The 24,052-nt window shown below is 37.0% G+C and overlaps 1 long non-coding RNA gene across 1 annotated transcript in view; it reads left to right on the forward strand.

Moving 5' to 3' along the window:
- Positions 1–12,837: 12,837 nt before the first annotated feature.
- Positions 12,838–24,052, forward strand: part of LOC121357145 — a 28,131-nt gene continuing 16,916 nt past the window's right edge. Inside the window, exon 1 of the long non-coding RNA XR_005955692.1 lies at positions 12,838–13,014. This is a non-coding gene — a long non-coding RNA (uncharacterized LOC121357145). The remainder of the gene's footprint in view (positions 13,015–24,052) is intronic.

The raw sequence follows: 24,052 nt of genomic DNA on the forward strand, positions 1-24,052 counted from the left end.
TATAAGAAATTTAATTAGGCCATTCCTTATAGTGTAGAATTTTAATTTTCAATGTGTATGTTTAGTCATTTCAAATGATAAATTTAATGGGATATCTACAGAAGGCTGAAATGTGAGTGCTAAACTAAAAGACTGATTCTCTCCCCACCCTCTCCTCCTCCATGTGTTAGCTGTATGTCCTAGTTAAATACTGTTATCACAAATTGTCTCTCACTGTAAACCCTTCCATATGGGTCTGGATTACAGAATTTGTCTCCTACTTATTAGTTTGTTATGTACTATCCATTTGCTACTAGATTTTTAAATGTATAAGAAATTTAATTAGGCCATTCCTTATAGTGTAGAATTTTAATTTTCAATGTGTATGTTTAGTCATTTCAAATGATAAATTTAATGGGATATCTACAGAAGGCTGAAATGTGATGCTAAACTAAAAGGCTGTTTCTCTCCCCACCCTCTCCTCCCCCATGTGTTAGCTGTATGTCCTAGTTAAGTACAGATCCATTAATATTTAACTTATTTTCTTGTCTAAGGTAATTTCTCCATATTTTTCTTTTTCTTGAAGGGTGCTAAATTATAGATTCCAATTTATCTCAAATCAGCTGATTTACTGACAGTGGAAGTATTTTATGCTGAGGTCATGTATAAGAACACGTTAGTTCTTGTAATACATTCGTGTTCATATAGTAAAATTAAATCACTAAAATCTGTGGCGCACGCATTCTGCTGATTTTAGGTGATGACAACTTTACTGATACTCTGGTAGGAAATACAGGTTTCTGAAAAGTGGGGTTTTTTTCTCAAATTGGTGATGTCTGTGATATTTACAATGTCAACAGTGACACAATTGAATATTTTGAGATTAATCTAAAGCATTCCATAAAATACTGCTAGTAAAATTACTAAGGGAAAAAAGAATAAGGGTGAAAGACAATTCTAGTCTGTCTTAAAAGTTAAGTGTTGTTGGTCTAGCTTAATCAGTAACTTTTTCAACATATAATTCTCATAGCCTTGTGCCTTTTCTTTCTGACCTGAGTCTTATTTCTGATTAAAAAGTATTGACTCATTATGCATTTTGTCACCTGTGTCTTCCATACAAGACTTCTGTTATTTTGGTTACGATAAGTTGTGTGCCAAGGCTGAGAATTTTCTGAAAGTAATTTAAATAACCTTCACCTGAGGATATATCACTCCCAGGAAGAGAAACATCTGTGATAATTTTAAAATCAATTATTTAAAATCAATTGTTGCTCAAGAGTCTGAAACTCCTGTAATTTGTAAGCTTTGTGTGCACTGGAACGGCTTTTTTCAGGCTGCCAATGATAGCAACTTCCTTTCCAGACTGATGGAGGTATTTTACTGCAATCTTGAAACTTTGTGGAACACTTTTAAGATTTCTTGTTTATACATAACAAAAACCCCACTGCCTAATTTCCAGTGCACTGTATATAACACAAATGGAATTACTGTTATAAAATAATTAAAATAATTATTAATTAATTAAAATAATATTAAACATTTAAGTAATAGCGATGTGAGGAAAGCGAAAGGGCATTGTGTCAGCACTGATTACTTGGTTCTGAAAACCCTTTCCAATACTTGTCTCAAAGCTTTGGCCATATTTTATCTATAAAGCAAATACAATTGGGCAATGCTTGCTGTTTTTGGAAGCTGTGTTGGAAATTTTAATTTATTTTTATGTTGTTCAAACAATGTCCTAGCAGATTAGGAAATTTATTTGAAGATATTGATAAAGTAATTGGCTAATTAAGAATACTGGAAAATCCTTTTGCAACAAATATCCTAGTTCATTCCTCATGGAGCTGTATGAAGGGGGCATATAAGCAACTGCTAAAACGTAAATAGAATTAGGTTGTTTAGGAAATTACTACCCCAGACTGCTGGGCGTTTTAAATTTAAATTCTCTGTCATTTGTTCTTTCATATTTTTTCCTTGTGTTTAAGGATCTCTGTTAAGTACAAACTTCATTCAAGCAATATAGATTCCAGAGAATATTTAGGATTATTTGAGACAGACACACAAAACCAACGCTGGAATTGTTGCTAATATTTTACCTGTAGTTTTGAGACTTAGTACATTTTGTCTTATTTGTGATGCGGAGAGAGCAAAGACATTACACATTACCTTTGTTTTTCCTGTAAGTCTGCCATGTAGCAGTATGTGTCAGGGAAATTAAAACGGTAAGGGTGACACTACTATGATGAGATTCCTGAGGTACCAACAACAGAGACAGGACTCTGCTTTCAGACCTCTGCTTATTTGTACTAAGCCAGTCTGGATATCCCTTAACCTCGTGTATCAGCAGATTTACAACCCAGAAGGCTTTTCATGCTTTGAGGACCAACTGTATAAGTCTACTTTAAGACATCAGTTTTGCTTGTAGCTTAGTCTTTAGAAACTTGCAGTAAGTTTGTGTGATAATGTCCATTATTCAACTAAAAAATTATAGTTATTGTAGTTTGACTGGATTACCAGGTTCATTACCCACAGTACAAGTAGTACAAAGTCTACAGCAGCTTCTGTTAGAAAGCATCCAGACACATATACTGCTCTTTGCAAACATTTGAAGGATCCTTAGACCAATCCCCTCCCACCTGGAATGGATGCAGTATAGAGCCTGGAAAACAGATCTTCCTCCAGTGATGACTGCCAGTATCAGCACTGATGTACAGACATGAGTTGGGGACTTCTGAGAACTGATGGAAAGATGGGGACAGATGTTGTTAGGCAATAGGAAAATACCAAGCCTAAACATGACATAAAACATACTTGAAGCAACCTTTTAGGTTAGTTCAATAAGCTCATCTTCTGTAATTTTGGAGCAAGAGGAGGGTTCATTCTTTTAATGCTTTGCACCACAAGGAAGGTGTCTTTTTGCTGACTCCAGGATAGTCAGTGCTTCCAAAGGAAGAACCTTGGCCTCAGATGGGAAGTTCATACAGGCTGACTGTAGAAAAGCAATCCAGTGCAATGAGGAGCTACAGTAAAAGGGTTGAAGTGGAAAACTTCATAAGACACAGGCATGTAGCTTTAAGATGCAAGATCTGGCTGTTGTCAAACCACAGACATAAACGATTCTCCATGGAACGGATTTTCTCTAATGTGGGAGAAATTATTATATCCATTGCCATTCTAGTGATGTGCCAAAATGCTGAATCCCATGATGGTGGAAGCCATATGAATGCTTAGAAGGATTGCATCCAGCTTATAAATGGACTAAAAGTTTAAAAATAGTAGAAATTCTCTACAAAGATTGTATGGAGCAGTTTTGAATGATGCATTTCTGTTGACAGCAGCAAAATTAGGCACATATCAGAAGGCTCTACTTTAGATATGTTTGTGACCCTGGGTAGCTACTTTCTGCTGTTTTGCTTCCTAAAAATCCTTTGTTTGCCCACATCTGTGATCCATATGCTTTTATTGTACTGGAATTTCTGGTGGTTCAGCATTTAGTTAATATAGATCTGATAAGAGGAAAAAATGACAGTTGGCCACCAAGTCCACATTGAGTTTGTGGGTGTTTAGTGCCTGTTCCCATTTGCTTCACCACTCCTCCAAGGAAAATGTAACCTCAGAGGTTAAAACACCACCTTTGAAGAGACTTACAGAGATGGAGTGGTTTTTCATATTCCCGTGAGCAGTAGGAAAAATAAAGATAATACAATGTTTTAGTTAGGGTTTGACTTTTTTCATGCACTTCTGGAAATATCTTATTGCTTAGATTAATGCTCTGAGGAACAGAAGCCGTGACAGCTCTTCTAAACGGAAACTTTTTTAACTTCAGCTACAGAAGTTTGACATATTGCTCTGTTGTCGTGAAAGTATTTTGGAAAGTATTTTGCTGCAGAGCTAGGGAAGCTGACTGCTTTTTCAAGTTACAGTACAGCTGAAGAAAAACAGCACTTTGTTGTCTTTCACATGATACACATGATAATGGTGTTGTAACTACGACAAAAATATTGATTGGAAATATCAAAAGACATCAGCATTTAAAAGGAAGTCACTTTTCCTAGTTTTCTTTTCTTGAAGTATGTAGGTCAGGCTGATATTTATGGAAACATCTTTTTCTGAGCATGGTGCTCATCTTTGCTATGTTAGATGGCTTTTTGGAGATGCAGGTGTATTTCATGATGCAATTCCTCAAGACTATTGGCTTTGGGACAGAAGCAGAGAGATTTGTTAGGGCACACCTGCTCACCAAGACTGTCTGGTAGTGTAAAACTCTGTAAGATTGATGTTGTTTTACCTGAAGCTGTGAATTCTTTAATTATTCATCTTTTCCACTCATTGTGACACAAAGAAAACAGTTCTAGATTATAGGTTCTGCCCTCTTGAGACTAAAGAGAAATGCTGGAGTGGGCAACACACTAAAGAAAAAAATACTGAAATACTTCATTGTAGTCTGTAGTTGTCACTGGCAGAAGAAAATCAAATATATATCCTTTATCAAAGGGCTGTCTGCCACAAGAGATGGTGCTTCATAAAAAGGGTGAAAAGTGAGTTCCTCAGTAGAACTTTCCTAGTCCATGTCTTAAAAACAGTCTGACACACAGCTTATGCCCTGTTTCTTGAAAGAGCCCTGATAGCACTGTCCATAGTGAAAAGGCACTTTAGAAAATAGAATAATCCATCTGTTAGTCATGTGGGATTTTGTACACCTTTACGCTGAAATAAAATGTAAGCACAAGAAGGTAGACTGTCAAACATTAGTATTTCTAGGCTTGAACTGACAAAATTCCAGCTGCTCTTATCTGAGCTTTGTTGCTAGATGGGATGATTTTTTTTCTTCATTACAAAGCTGCCTTGGGAAAGTATTTCCTTTTTTTCCCATTGAAACTACAGTCATACCAACTGATTCAGGATTAGACTCATGCTTAGAAAGCAATACTGGATACTAGACTTTTTTCCTTTTACAATTGCAGAGAACGTTGCTGACAGAGCAAGGTGCCGCATAGGGTATCTGTTTATAATTTTGTTATGCTGAATATGTTTGTTTTCCTGGGTATAAATGTTCTGCTCAGTAATCTTTAGTTCTCTAACTGTTAATTGAGGAGAATTTCTAAATGGGTTGCACAAATAATGCTGTATTAAAAATTCTTGATTGAAATGTGCATTATCACCACATTTCTATTGTGGTGATTGTAGATTGATTGTAGATATATTTGGGGAGGAGTGTGTATCTAGCATTGTAATAGAGATACACATTACTTAAATACAGATTGGAATGACAGTGTAGGCTGAGAGCTAGAAAAATCTGTCAAAATAAGGACTTTGAAATGAGGTTAAGTGAGCTCTCAGTGCTCTTCTACTTTGGGATAGCTGTCAATTCCCTTTGATTTACTTTCACATACTATTTCACTTAAACTCTTGCTTTTATAAAGCTGCATGAAGCATTTGTTTCTCTCTGTCCAAATTTCTTCGTTCGTAATGTCCTAAGAGCATCCTGGTTTTTAGTAGAAATCCACAGGAAGTCCAAAACTAAATATGGAGAGCTAGAGCAGGGTTTGTACCTAAAGGTAAGACTTTGTTACTACTGCAACGTTGGAATAAATTTCAGGACTGCATTGTTAATACTGAAGGGCAAAACTTGTTCAGGAAGGGCAGGTATCCCAACTGAGAAGAACTCACATTTTATGTGAGCAATGTTGCCTGCATTCTGACAATGCTGATAAATATCTGATTAACCAGCAGGGGTGTGTCAGGTGACACCTCTGTCACTTCAAAAATTTAAGAAGTGAAGGCAAGCATCTGTAGGAGATAGGGGGGATAGGCTGGACACATTGCATTTGGCTTTAGAGCAAGGCAAGGAGCTAGACAGTCTCCTGCTAGTTCTTCAGTCTTCATGCTAAAAAAAAGCATAGCACCATTCTAAGGAGACAAATCATGTAAGCAGTCATGTAAGCTGATAAACCACAAACTTGTCTGCTGGGAATGCAACCCTGAAATGACAAACTTTTATGTCTTGAATGTACTTTAATGCTTTCATGTGTAAATTCAAATGAGGGTGTTAACTGAGCTCTTTCAAAGCATAAAGGAACTTTTTCTCGTGGCTTATGAGTAGGTTAATTATGCTGCAAGCTTTAAATAACTTAGAAAATGTATGCTGACAAGACTGGGCTGCTGTCAGTTACTTAAAGCTATTAGTTTTGCTATGTGAAACACTAACAGACTTGACTAGTAGTAAACACTGGAAGTTTTGGATCTCAGTAAGTTATCTACTGCAGTGCCAAATGGCTAGAGCATTTTTTTTTAAATGAAAGCAGTTTTAAGTATGGGTACATAAGCAAGATGGTTATCCTTCCTGTTTACAGTTGCTGTATTTGTGGGAAATAACATTTCAATCCTGAATAAGATGTTGCTTGCTCTAGCAGTTTGAGAGTGTTCCGTGGTTCAGGATACTCATTAGGCAGATCTAAATGCTCTGTTTGTGTTTATCTTTACTCAGAGTTTTCCATCATTGGTATGGGATTGAGCAGGTCAAATTAGAGGCTTTCATCCTTTCGTCATGGAAACAGGTACTCCTTTTCAGGATTACCTGAATTTCCATTTTATTTTAAAAGCAGAAAATCTGAGTTGCTTCATGTTATTTCCTTACAAATATCCTGAAGGCTAACAGGAGAGCTAATGCAAAGGTCTTCTGCTTATGGCTCTTGAGAGAGTCATCAGCTTTATAAGCATTTGGCCTGGTCAGAGTTTCTGACTGTAGAGTTTTTACAGGTTTATACCTGTTACAACTGGAAAATAACTGAAGTAGCTCATAGTTACCACCCAGATGGAAACCTTTAACAGCATTATCCCTATTTTTGCTTGCTGAGTTTCAGTATTTTGCATATTATTTCTGTGAAGCATAGATTTAGGATAAAGAAGGTGAGTTGCACTAGTATTTCAGATTCTAAAACTGACTTAACAGATATTTAGCAAATATTATAACAAAAAGAACATAGAAAAGCCAAAAAATAGTTATTCTTTCAAAAATTAACTGTTGTTGGATGTTGTGTTGGTGGCATCACAAGTTTATCCTCTGAGCTGATCCCTGCAATTTTATAAACCTGTCCTTTCATGCATCTTCTGGTTATCTACCTATGAATTAATGTTGATTTTTCTGCTGAGCTGCTTTATTTCCCCTTGTGTATTTCTCAAGTTTTGCATAGTAGTGTCCCTCTGATTATTTCCATTATATATTGGGAATTCCTGTGCCTTTTCATTGGCCAGTGTCCTACCCTGTGATAGGACTGCTCCAGATGTCTTTAACATTTTGTTAGTTTGCAGAAATAGCTGCTGTTCAACAGCATTGCCATACCTCATAACAAAGTTTAAAAAGTGCTTTCTTGTCAGAGCTTAGCTCCAGTCTTCTACTACTTCCAACCTACTTCTGTCTTTCTCAATAAGACATGGCATGTGGCATTTGGTGATTGACTTACAGTACAGCTTTACTCTTTGTACAGTCGCTTGGCATTCTGTGTCTTCCTTGCTCATGTCAATCCTGACACCATCACGTTTCCATACTGGAAGGCATTCTTTAGCAAACCTTTCCAGTGAACTGCTGAGTCAGAGGAATTTTTACAATCACAAGTAAGAAAAGAATCCATGTTTGCCCTTTATGCAGTCTAATGTCTAGGGAATAATTCATAATGTCTACTGCTGCTTCTTTCTACTGCTGTCCACAAAAAAAAAATGAAGTCACGCAACTATCCTGCAATGTAGGAAATAAATAATGTAAAAAGAATAGTTCTGCATTGACCTTTTCATTTATAATGACCTTCTTACAGTAATAGATACAGAGATGTTGGATAGAAATGTCACTTCTCTTCCTAGATTTGTCCTTTTAAATATGCACATTCTTCTGTATGTCATCAGGAAAAAAGAGTTTATGGCCTTTCACCTCTATTTCTTCTAAGAGCAAGAATCAGGAGGTTGAACTGACTGACCTATTCAGTACCAGAGCATTCATAGCACAGTGAGTTTCTGACCTATTTATGTGGCTGTGTGGTGAAAGCTGATGTTGCCTGGCAGGGTAGTAATAAAGTATTTGTGATGGAGATGTCAAACCACACTCACAATTCTGGTCTATTCCCAAAATGCAGAAGCAGTTTATTTTGGCTGAGTTTCTTAACTGGTATCCTGTTACCCAAGGAAAAGGCTCTGGAATTGATTAACTGCACACAAAGACTTGGTCTGTGTAGATTTTCATTAGGAAAGAACCATTTGTCTTACATTTTTCTCCAATGCTTGCCTTCACTTGCTGTGAACAACATATGCACACCCGGTTTTCCTATAAAAATAAAACATTCTGTGTGCTTTTGTCACAGGTGTATTGCACTTAAACTGATGCTTTTTTCAACATCTGTTTCAAGTGCAATCTACTTCTCTCCTGTATCTATAATGATAAACTTGCATAGCTTAAAAAGCAGCTATGTCAGTCTGAGCTGTCCTTTTCAGTTGAGGCTGTGGATAGAGGCAGGCAGCAGCTTGGTAAGAAGTTACAGTTTAGCATAAAAGCAAAATGAAAAACATCTTAGAATAAACAAGTTTAGTTCAGAAAAGGAGCAAAACATTTCAGTAGGCTTAATGTTAGGATAGGGCCATGGCAAAACCAAGGTGCTGCTGTTAGATCACTTTTCTTTCCCTTCTCTACTCCTGTCTTTATCTGTTGCTATATTATTTGCATATTTAGAAACGTCAGAGACAGCCTTTTGATGCTGAGCAATTAGCTGCTTCCATAGAATTGTTTCCTGTAAGGCTTGGTTGCTGCTTGACTGTGAAATACTTGAGCTCATTTGAGCAAGACCTCCTAAATATAGTGTTTGAAAATGAAATTATGACTTTGGTTCCTAAGATACTTGGGTTCCAGCTTTGACTTTTTGAAATACAGGTGCTCTGCAATTTTTCAAAACCAGTTTGAAGATGTACTAAGTTTTGAAATTATAACTTATTTTTGTAGTATTTTTATTATGTTTTAAGTCAGGCTTAAATTTTTTTCACACTTCATATTTAATGACACTATGTTATTCAGCACATTTTCATTACAGATTTTCCAAGGAAATAATTTGTCTTAATAGAAACAGAAGGTACATAGTTTTTAAACTATAAAATACCCCACTGTGGGCATCTTGGAGAGCACTGAGACATTACATATACATCTCCATGAGTGAGCATGCCCTCTTCATCCTTTCTGAATGTTACTTTCATTTGTTGCTTACACCTGGAGATTTATGCAGACCCTGCTCTCAGAAGAGTGTTCCTCTAAGTTGTTTGCAAGTGTCAAGCGCTCTGGCATTCTGCTGAAGTAGTCTCTGTTCATTTGTTTATAGTCCTGTTCAAGAATCTAGGCTCTGACTTGATATATTTATGCTTCTGACATACCAATGGTATGTTTCTAATAATGTGGAAGCTCTAATGTTTTCTGGCTTGTAGTGCAGTGGCTTGGGAGCAGGAAGAGTACAGGCAGGATTAATGCTGTGTGAATGCAAAGTCTTGGGGAGATAACAGAAAATGGACATTTCACCAGAGACTGACTAATTTGTCATATATTTGAAAGGGCATGGGAAGAAATTGGGATTGAAGTAGGTTGCAGACCCTTACTTATTAGCCAAAAAGAGGAGAAAAGATCTTATCCAGCAAGGGCGCATGAGATTGAATTGCATTTTAGTTACTGACGGGAAGTGATTTTTCTTAAACTGCAATTGCAAACAAATGAAGAAGAAGGGCTTGAAGGTTGCTCAAGTGTGAAGCCTGTTCATCCAACGTGACTAATAAATATTCTGTAAATATTTATACCAGTTTAATGTAGTCTTAAACTCCAGTATCCCGAAAGTAATTGGGTTTTTTTCAAAAGAATGTGAGTAAATTCTTTGAGTGAATTCTTTCACCAGCCATATTCTTGTCTCCCTTGTGGGTGCTAGATGTTGACTATTCCCACATTATATGCATGCATGTGCCTATGATTTGCACATTGTTGGGGGGTATTTTGTGGTTGTGAGGCTTTTTTATTGTTACTTGTGGAAAACAGAATTGCCTTGTTGTAGTTTTTATTTTGCATTACTGAGAAGCAGATGAATTAATTGACAGCCTGTAAATTTGTTTTAGGCTTTTGATGGCTTCCCCCACAAACCACTGAAAATTCTCTCTTGTTCTGTGGAGTTTCATTTTCAGCCATGCCCACTGTCCTCCTGAAGTGCTACTTGGAAGAAATGAGAAACCAAGCATTCCAAAACCACAGAACAACAGACTCCTACATTTTTACTTACACCCTGATGTGTGAGAACTGGTTATGTTTTTTACAAACATGCACACAGTTGGGAGGGATCAAAAGGATCACTGAGTCCATCTCCTGGCCCTGCACAGGAACCCCAAGAGTCACACCATGTGCCTGAGAGCATTGTCCAAATGCTTCTTGAACTCTGTCAACTTTGGTGCTATGACCACTCCCCTGGGAAGCCTGTTGCAGTGGCCAAGCCTTTTTCCAGTTCTCTGAAATTGATTTCTTTTGAAATTACAGAGCTTGTTTCTAGGAAAAATATTTTGACCTGTTTCAGTGTTTAACACTGTCAGTCTCAATTTCTCCTTTCAGCTTTTTCATCGCTTTACTGCAAACAGTGTTCCTATTCCATCCCCCAGTTCTGTTTTCAATTTCAGATATATGTTGGCTATTATGCCCTCTCACAGCCAAATGCTCCTCATGCTATTAATTATTGTTTTTCCTTTTTTTTTTTTACTAGCTAAATTCGGCATTCATATCATTTATTATAGAAGTACTACTAATGTTTCCTTAGCTAAGAATTGCTAAGGAAAATGGGTCTTATAACTCAATTACAGCAGTCTCTTTAAAAAAAAAAAAAATTAAACCAAAACAAAAAAAGAAACCACGGCCCCACTATGAATGTACTACAGCCTTGCACTGAAATTCTCAACTTTTTATAAATAAAATGAGTTTTCAGAAATGTAGAAAAAAGTGCAACTGTAATGGTGGTGGTTTTGGGTGTTTTCTGAGCTTGAGGAAAAATGAACAGTGGAAGGCATTTCCTCTCTTTACCTGAATTAAGAGATTGTGTGAAATTTTCCAGTTGTGTGTATTTTCCTTGGGAATGATGCTGAGTAACAGCCTTCTATTGCAGTATAGTTGAAATGAGAAATTGTTAGCTACTGTTGAGACATCACGTAGTCCATTTATCTGTGACACCTATTATCCCAAGCAGCTAGGGAACCTGATATTGTCAAGGAAAATTGCAATTTACTTTTACACACCCACAGAAAGGTTTTTAGAGCTAGAATTAAAATTGGGTAAGCCACAGCTCTACTCTCAGATTTTAAGAATTTTAGAAGCAAGATAGCACATAAGCATCTTGTCATTAATGGAATTAAAGCATCTGCTGCAGATTGTATCCTACCTGAATACGGACAGCTTTGTGACTGGGAGAGTAATAGATCACATCTGCCAGATTTTAAACAGTCAATAATCTCTTCCAACTAGATTATTCTGCCCCAAGCTTCAAATTCAGCTTCTTCTGCTCATCACCCTGCTCATGACTGAGGTTTCTGGAGTAGCTCCCAGATTGATGGCAAGGCATCAAATCTGCTGATGGCAATGAGTGATTGATGGCAGTGCATCAAATCTGTTTGAGATCTACAGATAAAGCCTGGCTACGATGCCTCTGTTTTCTTCATAGAAGTTGATGCTTTAATCTAAATTTTGACTGTTGTAATGAATCATACAAGATCTTGGCACAGACACAAAAAGTGCTGATATCCCTGCTGTTTGTCTGTCTCACTACACCAGTTTTGTCATGAAATGCAAGCTAGGATTGTTTTTGCTCTTCATGAGACCACATACAGGAGGTGCAAAACTAGTCCTTTTATAGTGGTAAAAGCTTTTATGTTACATCTTGTTAGAAGATATATACGGGTAGGATGCTTAGTGTTGCAAAAAATATATTTCCAACAGGTTTACTCTTTTACCTACCTGTTGCAGTGTAGCTTCCTGCTTTTTAATTGACCACATCTTATTTTAGGGTGCTTGTCATTTGATAGGTGTCAGTTTTCTTTTCAAGTTGAGTAATATATTATCACATTGGCACTTCACTCTTTCAGCTGGGATGTTTCATTGGGAATGTCTGGTTGGGTTTAGGACTGTATTACTTGTTTGTTTTTTTGTTTAAAAAAATTCTCTAAAATCTCTAAAACAATCCATTATGTTTGCCATCAAGCACAAATTAATGTTAAAAACCCCTGCTTTTCAGCAAAAAGATAACATGTAGCTTTGTTAAAATGGCAGGGATGCAAAATTCAGTAGATGAAAGCTTTCAATCTGACTGTTAGTAGGATTTAACTGAGAAATAAGACACTTACTTGATCCTGATCTCTGTACACTGTATGAGATCTACTTTTGATGAACTGCACAAATTTACATTGATTAGTCAATAGTTTAACTTGTAAAGATTTTACAATGCCTTACAACGACTAGGTTTCAATTACTGTCCTGACTTTGCACTGGTTAAAGTTCTGATATGCTTCGCTTAAACAGATCAAATTAATCATTAAAATGTCTTTATTTTTTAGTTAAAAAGCTCCTGATGTGTTTTTTTTAATAAAAAAAAGCTCCTGAGTTGTTTTTTTTTTTAATAAAAAACCTTTTGAGTGTTTTTCTTTTTGAACGGGAAAACGCTTTTGAAATCTACATTTGCTTTGAGCAAGGGACAGAAAGACAGACAAAGGTATAGGTGGGTGTATGTATATTTAGCAATGTCATAGCTGGGTTACTTGGCTTTACTGGTATTTTGCTCTTAAATTTCTTGCTTTTCCTTGAAATCCCTTCCAGAGATCGACATTGAGCGTTGCGTTCGCGAGTCGATCAACCTGTTCCGCTGGACTCCCAAGAGCGCCACGTTCAGGCAGTACGCGCAGCCCCCGCGGCCGGCCGCCGACAGCAGCACCGCCAGGAGCTCTTCCCTCTCCTGCTTCTCTGCAGACTACCAGGAAGCTCCTCGGAGTGACCTCGTAAGCAGCCTGGGGATTGGAGCGGGGAGGATTCCTCAGGTTATTCAGGTTGCGTGTTTCTCCTGCCTCTCCCAACTCCTGCTCCTTCGGTTCTCTTACAACAGCCCACCAGTGTCCACAGCTCGCCTGCAGAACTACAAGCAGGCTTTAGCACAGCAGTAAAAGGAACAGTGTGACAGTGAGAACAGGTAACTGGAAAGTGATGCAGGCAGCTCTGGCTGCTTTTTCCATCTTGGCATGTCAGGTAAAGGATATGCCACAAGCTACTCTGAGATTTTAGTTGGTGAATTATGCCTGTGTTTATCTTGGCAAAGTGTAACTAGTAACTAAGAGAATATCTGCATTAAATAGATACCAAATTTAGTAAGAAGATTTTTCTCCTCTCTCTCTAGTAGAATCTAATAGCTGTTTCCCTTGTCAATTGCACTATCTGAATACTGGTGATTTGAAATTATTCCCTTCCTTCCTCTTAACAGTATAAATCTAGTTAGTATCTTAAAAATTAAATTTTATTTTGTTGGGGTTTTTTTCTTCCACATTCTCCTACAGGCATTTTATTCACAAGCATTTCAATAATCTAGGAAGCATATATAGACCTGCTATGTCTATTTGGTGAATTGCATTAGGTTTTAGTCTTTCTATTTGTTTTTCCTAACTACTAGGAAACTAAAAAATGTTGTTGTCATTCAGGTGAATCTTTACTTTTCAGTCATTAAACTGGAACTTAATATTCAATAATTTTCTTAGTTTTTACTTTAGTTTTTATTTTATTTCTGTTGTAATTTCTGGAAGCTTTAGCTAAAAATCCAGGACTGCCAGTGCAGACAGGCAAATGAAGAACAAAAGGAAACTTGAAAGATCTCACAGGATTTAAGAAACAATAGGTGGATCTAGAAAGGCAATTGTGAAGAAAAATGAAATTCCAGTGGAATACTCATTGTGATCCAGGAATTGTAGCCAGCACAATCTGCTGCTGTGCTGCTCTGGAGATATGTAGAGAGGCTTTCTGAAGGAGCCAAGGGCTGCACTTTGATAGAGTAATTCAGACAGGACCTCCTAAGGTCATCTGGTACAAATTCCTGCAGAAAACACATCCAACACTGAGTTCAGATGGGGTTCCCCAGGGCTGTGATCCATCGAGTCAAGGAAACTTCCAAGGAAAGTATTCAGTCTCTCTGGTCAGACGTCTGACAGTGCTACTAGTGAAAATGACTTTGTGTATGTGCTAGCTTTCCTGAATGTTATGACAAACGACTAAAAAAACAAGTCTTCTGATTTCTAAGTATTGCTTGTGCCTTTATGTGTAAAAGCAAGAGTCAAAGCACTTGGATATAGCAAAGAGGGAGGTGGGAGAAAGCAGCCCTGGTCTACTAAACAAATGTTGTCATAGAGAGAAGAATCCTTATTTCAGATCAAGCAAGTTTCTTTCAGTGTTCTTCCGTTTTCTGAGAAATGTTTTGGGTGGTTTTTTCCTGATAATGTTTTTGTTTTCATATCAGAAGTTGTGTTTGTTTATAAAACCAGTAATTAGGCTCATCCATCCCACAAGTTCCAAGAAATTAAGCAAATGTTTTTGGTATGTTAAAGAGTAGATAAATAAATACTAGAACTTCTATTGACTTCTCTTTCATTTCTAGTTCTGTCTGCCTAACAGCAAAGACCTCTTCATTTACTGCAGTGCAGCTGAAGGTTTAACATCTTTTGAAGCACAAGTATATTGGAGCTTTTGGTTACTGCTGTATTTTGGTTTTTTAGCTCGTCATATGAAAGAGAGCTGTACAGGTTCAGGCATCTATACAGAAATATGTAAGCAAAGAGGAAATTAATCTCTTGGACACAAGAAAGACTATTCATATCTGAAATTATAGTCTGGAAATGTATTGTTTACTCTCATGTGCAGTATTTTTGTGTGTCAGATTTTGAGACAGATAGATGCAAGTCAAGTATGTTATGATTCAGTCAGGAGCCATAGTTCAGACTTGGGAGAGTCCTGTGTAACAGGAGTCCATAATGAGCTGCCTCTCACTTGTGACTGTACTTTTGGATGCTTGTCTTCATGAAATGACACCTCTCAGGGATTAGAGCAATATTGGCAAAAACTGAATTGAAATTATTGGTGAAATACGCTATTTACACACAAAGGTGGTGGGGTTTGTTTTTGTTTGGGGGGGTTTTTTTAACCATAATCCTGGAATTATCTCTTGCTTCAAACATGTCCTCTACTGGTGTTTGCTGCCATGGGGAAACTTTTTATCTACTTGAAAGGGGTGAAATCTGAGTTCAGTCTTTAGTACACACAGTATCCTTTAATGGATTTTCTAAAACACCATTGTGTCTTTGCTCTGCAGTTTAGCTCTTAAAAAAATAACTTTTCTGTTTCCTTACCTCTTTAGTTGATGATTCTTTGGACAAGGACTTTACTTTTCTGTCTCCAGTTTTTTATTTGTGGGTCACCTCTGTATTTGAAAGTGGGTAGGATAGAAAGCAATTCTTTGTGAAAAAAGTTGTGGGTTTGCTTCTGAAGGTAATTTCTGACTTCTTGAGACACTAAATGTTTAGTGTTTTTAATTGTAAACACCAGCTGTCTCTTACCTCTCTATTTGTATTTTTTTTCTACACTGCTTCAGTTTGTTTCTTAAGTGCTTTTTATTGGCAACTCAAATATTTGTGTGTATCTGCATGTTACTGTGCTTTGGTTAATAATAACAGGAGAAGTATTTCCCCTCTGGGTGTGCATTTTTCTACCTAAATCAGCAGTCAGTGAAACAAAACTGCTTTTTATCACTAGCATTGCTTAGTTTTTATTTTAGTGACATCTATTTGCAAGTTTGTAAATAGGCTTGGGTGCGCTCTTTTTTCCTTCTGGACTTGTGTGTTGCTTAATCTTTTACTCTTTCAGCCAGTAAGCATATTTCTACTGAGATAAAATCTCAAGGAGGAAATAGTTTCAGAGAGAATGAATGTGCATCTTAAGTGGGGTTGCATTGTTTATTTTGAGAAAGATAAAATGTCAAAAATAACAGAAAAAAACCCTTTAAATTCTGAATTTACATTAAATACTGAAATTACATTACAATCTACTCAATTTTTGTATCTGTTACTTTTCTTTACCAGTAGATGGTTGATGTTTTTTTCTTCTTACTCTTCCTGAAACTTATTTTCATACCCTGGAAACTCCTGAAGTATTTTCCTGAGTGCCCAGGAGTCACAGAGAGAAATAGCACTGTAATATTACAATTGTCTGCTGTATCTGTGTCTCCATTATTATAGATATGGTAGACATACACTCTCGCCAGCTACTTCCATAATTCTAAATAAAAAGGAGAAAATGTTGCAGCTTCTTTATCAGTATCTGCTCACACGTGGCAGGTGAGCTCACAGAAATCCAGAGACTGATATAATTACAGCTTTGCCTTCTTCTACTCCTGATTCTCTTTGCAAGGGTGGGAGTTCCTCAGAGGTGCTGAGGAATGAAAGTATTCAACTGGAGAAAAGTCTACCAGATGATTATTGATCCTTGCAGTGATTTAAATGCCAGGAGATTCAGTTTTTTGGTTTTGATAAAGTAGTAGAAATACCTAAGCAGCAACATGACTTAATGGCTTGATCAAACAACACAAATATGAAAAACACGCTTTTATCATAAATAGTATGAGCAAATTCTCCTGATGATAACTTTCCTTTGCCAGTAATTAAGGATAGCTTGTGTGATAGACTTCCAACAGATGGAAATTCAGGCCTATTTGTCATACAGCAGCACTCAATTGCTTCTGAGTTCCTGTCTGCACCTAGGAAGTATTTGTCCATAAAAAATATATTGGCTAGGTTTATATTAAGTCATTAAATAACTGGTGTGTAAATGCATTTAGTCTTCAGAAAGAAGCATGGTCAGTAGTGGATACCAACACTTCTGTTTCAGTGTGCAAGCTAAGAATTGTCTGTGTGATGCTCATGTTCATAATGGCTGTTACTTATATTCTGCCTGAAGGGTCTAATGACTGCCTTGACCCATTTCAGATTTCTTTTGTCTTCTGTTTTTGTGTGGGTCTTGGTTTTGTTTTCCTCTTCCATTGTTCTTACACTTAATAGAAAGCTCTTAGTCAAATTTGTCTTTAGTTCAAATTGTGCCAAGCATTAGCTGATCAGGATCTCAGTTAATGCTTCTAATTTATTTTACATTTGTCTTTGATGGCTCTTTTTTTCTGGTTGTAGCTGACAGCAGCTTGAGTGATAAGCTGGGGTTATTTGTCATTTTTTAGAAGAGTTGGTTAAAATGCACTTTAATGTCACTCTCTTGTGAGTGAATAAACAAATAGCTGTTTAATTAGGCATAAGCCCATCACATTCTGGCAAATACTTTAGCAATTGTTGCAAACTTCAAAACATTCTCTGTTTATTGGTTAGCTTTTCAAGGTTTTTTTGATACTCATAAACCAGGCAGACAGCTACCAGGAAGTGAGGATTGTAGGGAAACCTCTGCTTCCAGAACTTTGGTTCTGCAGATATTTAAAGGAAGCCTTATTTAGCACCTTGTCTATTCTGACTGGTTTTGAAAATCTATATATATTTTCTATAGTTTTAGGACTTTTTCTCTTAGCAGATGAGGCATTAAATTAGCAGAGTGGATAAAATACAAAATATAAGGCTCAGAAAATAATTGATGTTAAATGTTAATTTAATAGTTTCTAATGAATGTTGTGGGTGGTTTTTTAAGTTGTAATAAAAATTGCAATTACTTAAATAGAATGTTAGCTCATTGAAACAAATGTACTGCTCAGTTGAGGCAGAATTGAAGGAGTATGTTTGTAATGATCTAAATACTATTTATATGAGGCTGTAATACTTTGTGAGACACTCACTCTAGATCATACTTAAGGATTCTAAGCTTGTTTTGCACAGACAGCTCCCTCCTGCCACTCACAACAGCTCTAATTCCAGCTTGCAGCAACTCCTGTGTGTGCCACACACTGCTGCTGTGAAAGTTAGTGCACAGTTAATAGCACAGTAACTGTGCTATTAAAACACATTTCGTGGTGTGGGGAAGAGCTGTATTATGCCAGCCTAAGGTGCCTTTTCCCTCTACTCCTCAGTCTTCTGTCCTACCTTATGTTTTCTCAACATCTATCTCTACAGGAGCCTGCCTTAAGCTAGTCTTGAATTTAGGATTCCTCATAATCCTTTCTTAGTGCACCTCAGGCCAGGCTAGGTGCTGTGTGTTTTCTCAGCTGAGTCAGGATGCAGTGTCATCATGATCTAACTTTATTAGGGAGTGCAGCTGGAGGATAGAAAAGACTTTCTGGATGCAGCTCTCTTGCCTGTGTGATGGTGTCAACACCATCATAATCTACTAGTAAAAGTGTTACAGCTCTGTATATATATTTACTCTTCTGACGTTATTAGGTGTGGAAAATATGATTATTAAATGTGTTTGACAGCATAACTAGAAGAAAGATTCCATACTAGTTGTAAAGTTGAGCCTGTACCAAAGTTTAGTCATGGAGACCATCCTGCAAATGTGAAAGAATACATTTTAGGCTTATGGGAACAAATGTTTCTGTGGATGATGATTTATTATTAGGTGTGCAAAATCTGATTATTAAATATGTGTGACACATAACTAGAAGATTCCATACTGGTTGTAAGTTGAGCCTGCACCAAAGTTTAGTCATGGACCCATCCTGCAAATGTGAATGAATACATTTTAGGCTTATGGGAACAAATGTTTCTGTGGATGATGATTTTAATATAGCTCAAGAAAGCTTGGGCCCAGGTCTCTAAAATGGGTGGAATGGTGCAGAATTTATGTGAATGCAAGATTTATGTGAAAAGAACATCCAGCTTACAGAGTAACTGTCTGGCTGACCACATTGTCAGATTTTTTTGGGGGGAGCCTGAACAGCATGTTTTGACAGGCTTCACAGTGGTAAATGACTGAAAATGTCCTAGAGCTGTGCTGCCATTGCTAATGCCAGTTCAGAAAACAGGAATGTGAATAAATAGCAACTACAGATGAAAGAAGTTAGATTTTGTAAATCCAGTGGCTCTGACCAAGTGAGATACGTGATCACATTATGAAGGAAACTCCTCTAGCAGTTGCAGTTTGCATTGAGATGTGTTATTAAACTCTGGTGGTTGTTGGTATTTTTTTAAGAGTTCAGGGGAATCTCTGACTGTTTCCTAAAGATACTGTAGTAATTTTTCTCAAATCAAAGGAATACAATTTCTTGTCAAGAACAGAGCATATATCAAGAGGGAGAAAAAAGAGGCACTGATGAAAAGCATTCAAGTCTGGCAAGATCATTCTTGCTCCTGCTTTTACTTCAAGTTTTATTGCACGTTAAGGTATCCTGTGAGTATTTTCAGGCATAACTGGATTATGTCTCAGCTTTGTCTTTTGAAATGGTTCCATGCAGTGGTGAGAAGCTTTTTACCTTTTGTATCATACCAGGGGCAATAACTGAATTTTCAGCATGCCCCACTGCATGCAGGGGAATATTGTGTCTTTCAGCCCTGCTGACTCGGTTTATTCACTCAGTTATGTTATTCCATTGAGATGCCCTTTCCTTGTGTTTCCTTAGTAATGAGCTGGTTTGGCAAGCAGAGCTCACTTCCCTTTTCTGTAGATCTATGAAGCTGTGTGCAGGAACTTTGTGGGAGAGTCAGGAGAGTGGAGGGAGTGGAAGAGTGCAGCTTGCAAAACGAAAATGGAGCAAACTTAAATAGGGAGTGGAGGGAGGGAGCATAGGGAAGGTAGACAGTGTCTTGACTAGGGAATATGAGAAGCAGAATAAGATAGCTACAGAGGAATGAATCTAAGTGTAAGAATCAGTTTGCTAGAGAGATTGTGTAGAGAACACTTGCACTCAAGTGTTGAAATATTGTAGAAAAGAGTTCTTAAAATCTGGAGTTTTGGTTGTTCCTCCTTTATAAACAGTTGCAATTGAACATCAAAAAACACTGAAGCCTTTTTGTATGGCCCTTTGCTAGTAATTGTAATAAAAATGGTGGGGAGGGCAAGTGGAGAGCTTAAACCATTATCTTATAAGCTTTTAAAAATTTTTTTCATAGTCTTATTTCTGTGTACATGCATACACTGATTTGAGAAATATGTTTGTAAAATATGGAATGACATCTTTCATGAAATGTGTTCCTTCATGAGAGACTTTGATAGTTTGAGTAGAGTATTTTGCTTGAACCCCAGACTTTAATGATACTGACTTCTAGGCTGAAGTTCCTAGTATATTAAATAAACTGCACTAAGTTTTGCCAGCTTCAAAGACAAAGGGGAGAAACCCTGCATCTACTCAGATAAAGCTACCCTTTCCTTGGATAGAAAGTTCCTTTATAGCTTCTGTGTTTATCAGATGGGACTGTTAAATTCAGGTTAGCAGAACTAAAGATCCTTGGCTATTTTCTCAAAAAAAAAAGTGTATATCTTCATTTAAAAGCCCTGATGAAGTGCCTATAAGAGATTACAGGCTAATGGGAAAAGAGATAGGAGCTGTGATTGCACCAGCCTCATGTTCTGGAGTGCTTTAATCTTTCTGAAACTTGGCTTCCAAATTGAGAATGGTTAAGCAGCTTTAATTCCTAATATTTAAAAAAAATAATTAAGTTCTTAATGCCTATTTCTTCTTATTAAGAGCAGTAAATGCATATGGATTAGCAATTCCCAGGCCTATTTGAAAATTAATGGGGTGAGAAGAGTAAGTACTTTGAAAATAAAGAACATAGGGTGTTGTCAGAGAAACTTCTGGGCAACAAGGCGACTTCAGACTTCAGCTTAGGTACTCTTTCTGCTATTGCCATCCTGCTGATTTAAGCAGTCTTCCCTGACAAACAGTTGCTTTTAGCTGAATAGTCTAAAGCAAGACTCATGCCTGTAGTTAAAATATGCTAAAATAAGTTTCTCTTTGCAATAAAATGGATAAAGCAACTTTAGTAAGCTCAGTATCGTAGCAGAGTATCCTAGCACACTTGTGCATACGTGGATGTGTGAAATTGTGAGTGTCTTTCTGATATTTTTTATGTTTTCTAAGTAATGAAAGCAAGTATATAAGTATGCTCTGTATATGAGCAGTTCTCAATTTCTGTGTTGTTGTCAGTATACAGCTTCTTACAGAAATGCTAAAACACAAGTTTGTAACTGGGTTTTTAACTGCCTTCTGGCACTGTGCTTAAAGTAGAGCTTTTGCCTTTTATTTTAAGAGTGTGGGGTTTTTTTAGAAAGTATGTACCATGTCTGCCTTGGAAAAGAGTAAATAGATCACAGCAGGAAGATAGTTCAAAGGAAGAAACAAGCATTTTATATATGTGATAAGCTTTTAAGGTTTTTTTAAGCTTTTCCCATGGTTATCCTGGTTTGTTTTTTGTTTTCTGTTTTTTGGGGGTTTTTTTCAATTTGTTCTGTCTGTACTCCCTATAGTGTATTACTAGCATGGGAATTTTAGGTTGTGATAATCATTATGCTTCATTGTTTAAAACAAACAAAAAAAAATGACAGATGATAACTTCAACAGGATATTGCATGTAGCTGTTCTGAGATGTGCCTACCTGACACTTCATATAGCTGAAATCAAAATCTCATTTGCATACTACACCCTGTTCACAGCTGTTTTTTTGGTTTTCTGTTTTTTGGGGTTTTTTTTCAATTTGTTCTGTCTGTACTCCCTATAGTGTATTACTAGCATGGGAATTTTAGGTTGTGATAATCATTATGCTTCATTGTTTAAAACAAACAAAAAAAAATGACAGATGATAACTTCAACAGGATATTGCATGTAGCTGTTCTGAGATGTGCCTACCTGACACTTCATATAGCTGAAATCAAAATCTCATTTGCATACTACACCCTGTTCACAGCTGTTGGGTATTTGTAAACAATTACTAAGAGACTGTCAGTGCCATAAACTTTTTCTGGGTGCAGCTAAAGTAACTTAAAGGATTTGGTTTACAGTGAACCCTCTTCCTTCCTTCACCTACTTTTCCTTCTGGTTGTTCACAGCTGCAAAGCAATGCCTGCAATGATGTAGTACAGCCTAAACAGGGAATTGAAGTGAATAGTCCTGACACATGTGAAGACTCCTGTCTAAAATGTCAGCCTGTATCTTGTTCATCTCCATGCTGAGGTGAAGAGGGTAGGCACTGAGGTGGTATACAACAGCTGGAGCACTGTTGTGTAGAGTAGGAAGGTGTTGAAGGTTCAAAAGAATCTGCAAGATTTTTGTGTTCAGTGGATGTGACAGCCTGAAGAGCTGTCTCAACTCAATTCCAGTTTCTGTAGTAGCTTCTTGCAGTGTCAAAGTATCTGTAGCAGGATGGTGGTTATGAAGACAAGGTGTGAGGATGGGGTAGAAGGATTGACAGCTTGATGTTAACCATGTTTGGTTTGTGCAGACTGACAGTTCATTAGAAAATTCCTGTGAGAAAATGCCTGAGATGAAATATAGTTGTTACCAGACACAAGAGATGTAGTAATTTTTTTTTTAGTAATTAGCAAAATTATCTTATAAGCACATGCATATATTTCACTTTGCAATTTGAAGGAAATAAATTAGTCTGATAAAAAGTTACTAGAGAAAGCATTGATTCAGCAATTCTATTTCCAGCAAGTCTGTTGAGAAGCTTCAGTTTTGTTCAAAGCCTATATAGAGATGTAGTATCACTGAATCTACCATTAAGGCAGAGCTGGACAAAGAAAAGATGGTTGTAAAATTCATAGCTGAATGTGTTTGTCCTTAATTTCAATCCAGTTAAAGGGAAAGAAGACTTGTCCTGGTTATTAAAACCTATTAGCAGGACAGGCAGTGTATACCTGTAAAATACTTTGTATGGCTTTATACTTTCAGATAAAGAGAAAATGTTTTTATATCAGATTAGGTAAATTTTGGTTGGTATGTTTTCTGCTGTGGACTTTTAAGGTTCCATTCTTTCCTGAGACATTCATCCCATCAACTGAACACACAAGAGTTGTATAAATAAAAGTAGGAAGTGCTTTTGTAATTAGAGTCCAACATAATGTACGTGTTTCTCCAGAAGACTTAATTCAGGTCATCTCAGCCAGTTGCACTGACTTCATTATCCAAGTGTTTTTGTTGCCTGGAATCACGTGAACCTTCTTCAAGGACTGAACTCTTTGCAGCAGACTTGCTTCCCTTCGCTCCTTGGTGCTGCTCCTCAAGCCTGCTCCTGAGGCAGAAGCTGTTGTCTCAGGACAGCAGTGTCTGCCAGGTTGTCATCACACAAATGAAGCTGTGTCATCCAAGTGTGTATTTATGTAATCAGTATTTTTTCTACATTACTGCCTTTCTTGGATCTACCAAATGTGTCTGCTGTGAATCCCCTAGACATGGGACTGCTGAATTCCTTTGGCAAGTCTGAAGTTTGTGAGAAGAGCTTGAGGTTTTTTTTTCCTTCTCCCTTTTAATGCAACTAATTTCCCTGGACTCCTTCTGGGAAAATTCAGCTATTCAGGTGGGAGGTGGCTTTAGACAGCAACTGGAAGTTGGCTGTGCCCTGTCACACTGGTTTTTTATGGATACAAGTCTCCCCTGAGTATTGACTACTCTGTTGAAACAGATAATACATTATCCAGAAATTATGTATTTTTCTGATTATAAGGCATCTTGACTCTATTTTTCTGAACTTGGAAGGAGAATGTTGAGACTGGCAATTTGTAACTTTTTCGAGTATTCTTATATACAATGGAAAAGGCAGTTGGGTAATATTCCCTGGAATATAAATTGATTTTGTTGATTTTAGAACTGATTTTGTTTGTAATTTTGAGGGCTTTTGGATAACTTGCTTTGCAGCAGAGGTATTTCTAAGCACTAGACTGTCTTAAGAAGCCTTTTCTGGGCCATAACTCAAAAAAAAATGTCTATGTCTCTCTGTTTTGTCTAGCATATTCCCTAAAGTTGGAATAGTCTTCAGATTAGATGAGGAACTAGTATGTTTAAAAACAAAAAAAAAAAAAATCTAGGCCTAACTACAGTCAATTGGACTAATAACAATTAGTAATGCCTCAATTTCTTTCAGA

Source organism: Pyrgilauda ruficollis, unplaced genomic scaffold (genome assembly GCF_017590135.1).
Source record: "Pyrgilauda ruficollis isolate IOZ18807 unplaced genomic scaffold, ASM1759013v1 scaffold311, whole genome shotgun sequence".
NCBI classification, from domain to species: Eukaryota; Metazoa; Chordata; class Aves; order Passeriformes; family Passeridae; genus Pyrgilauda; species Pyrgilauda ruficollis.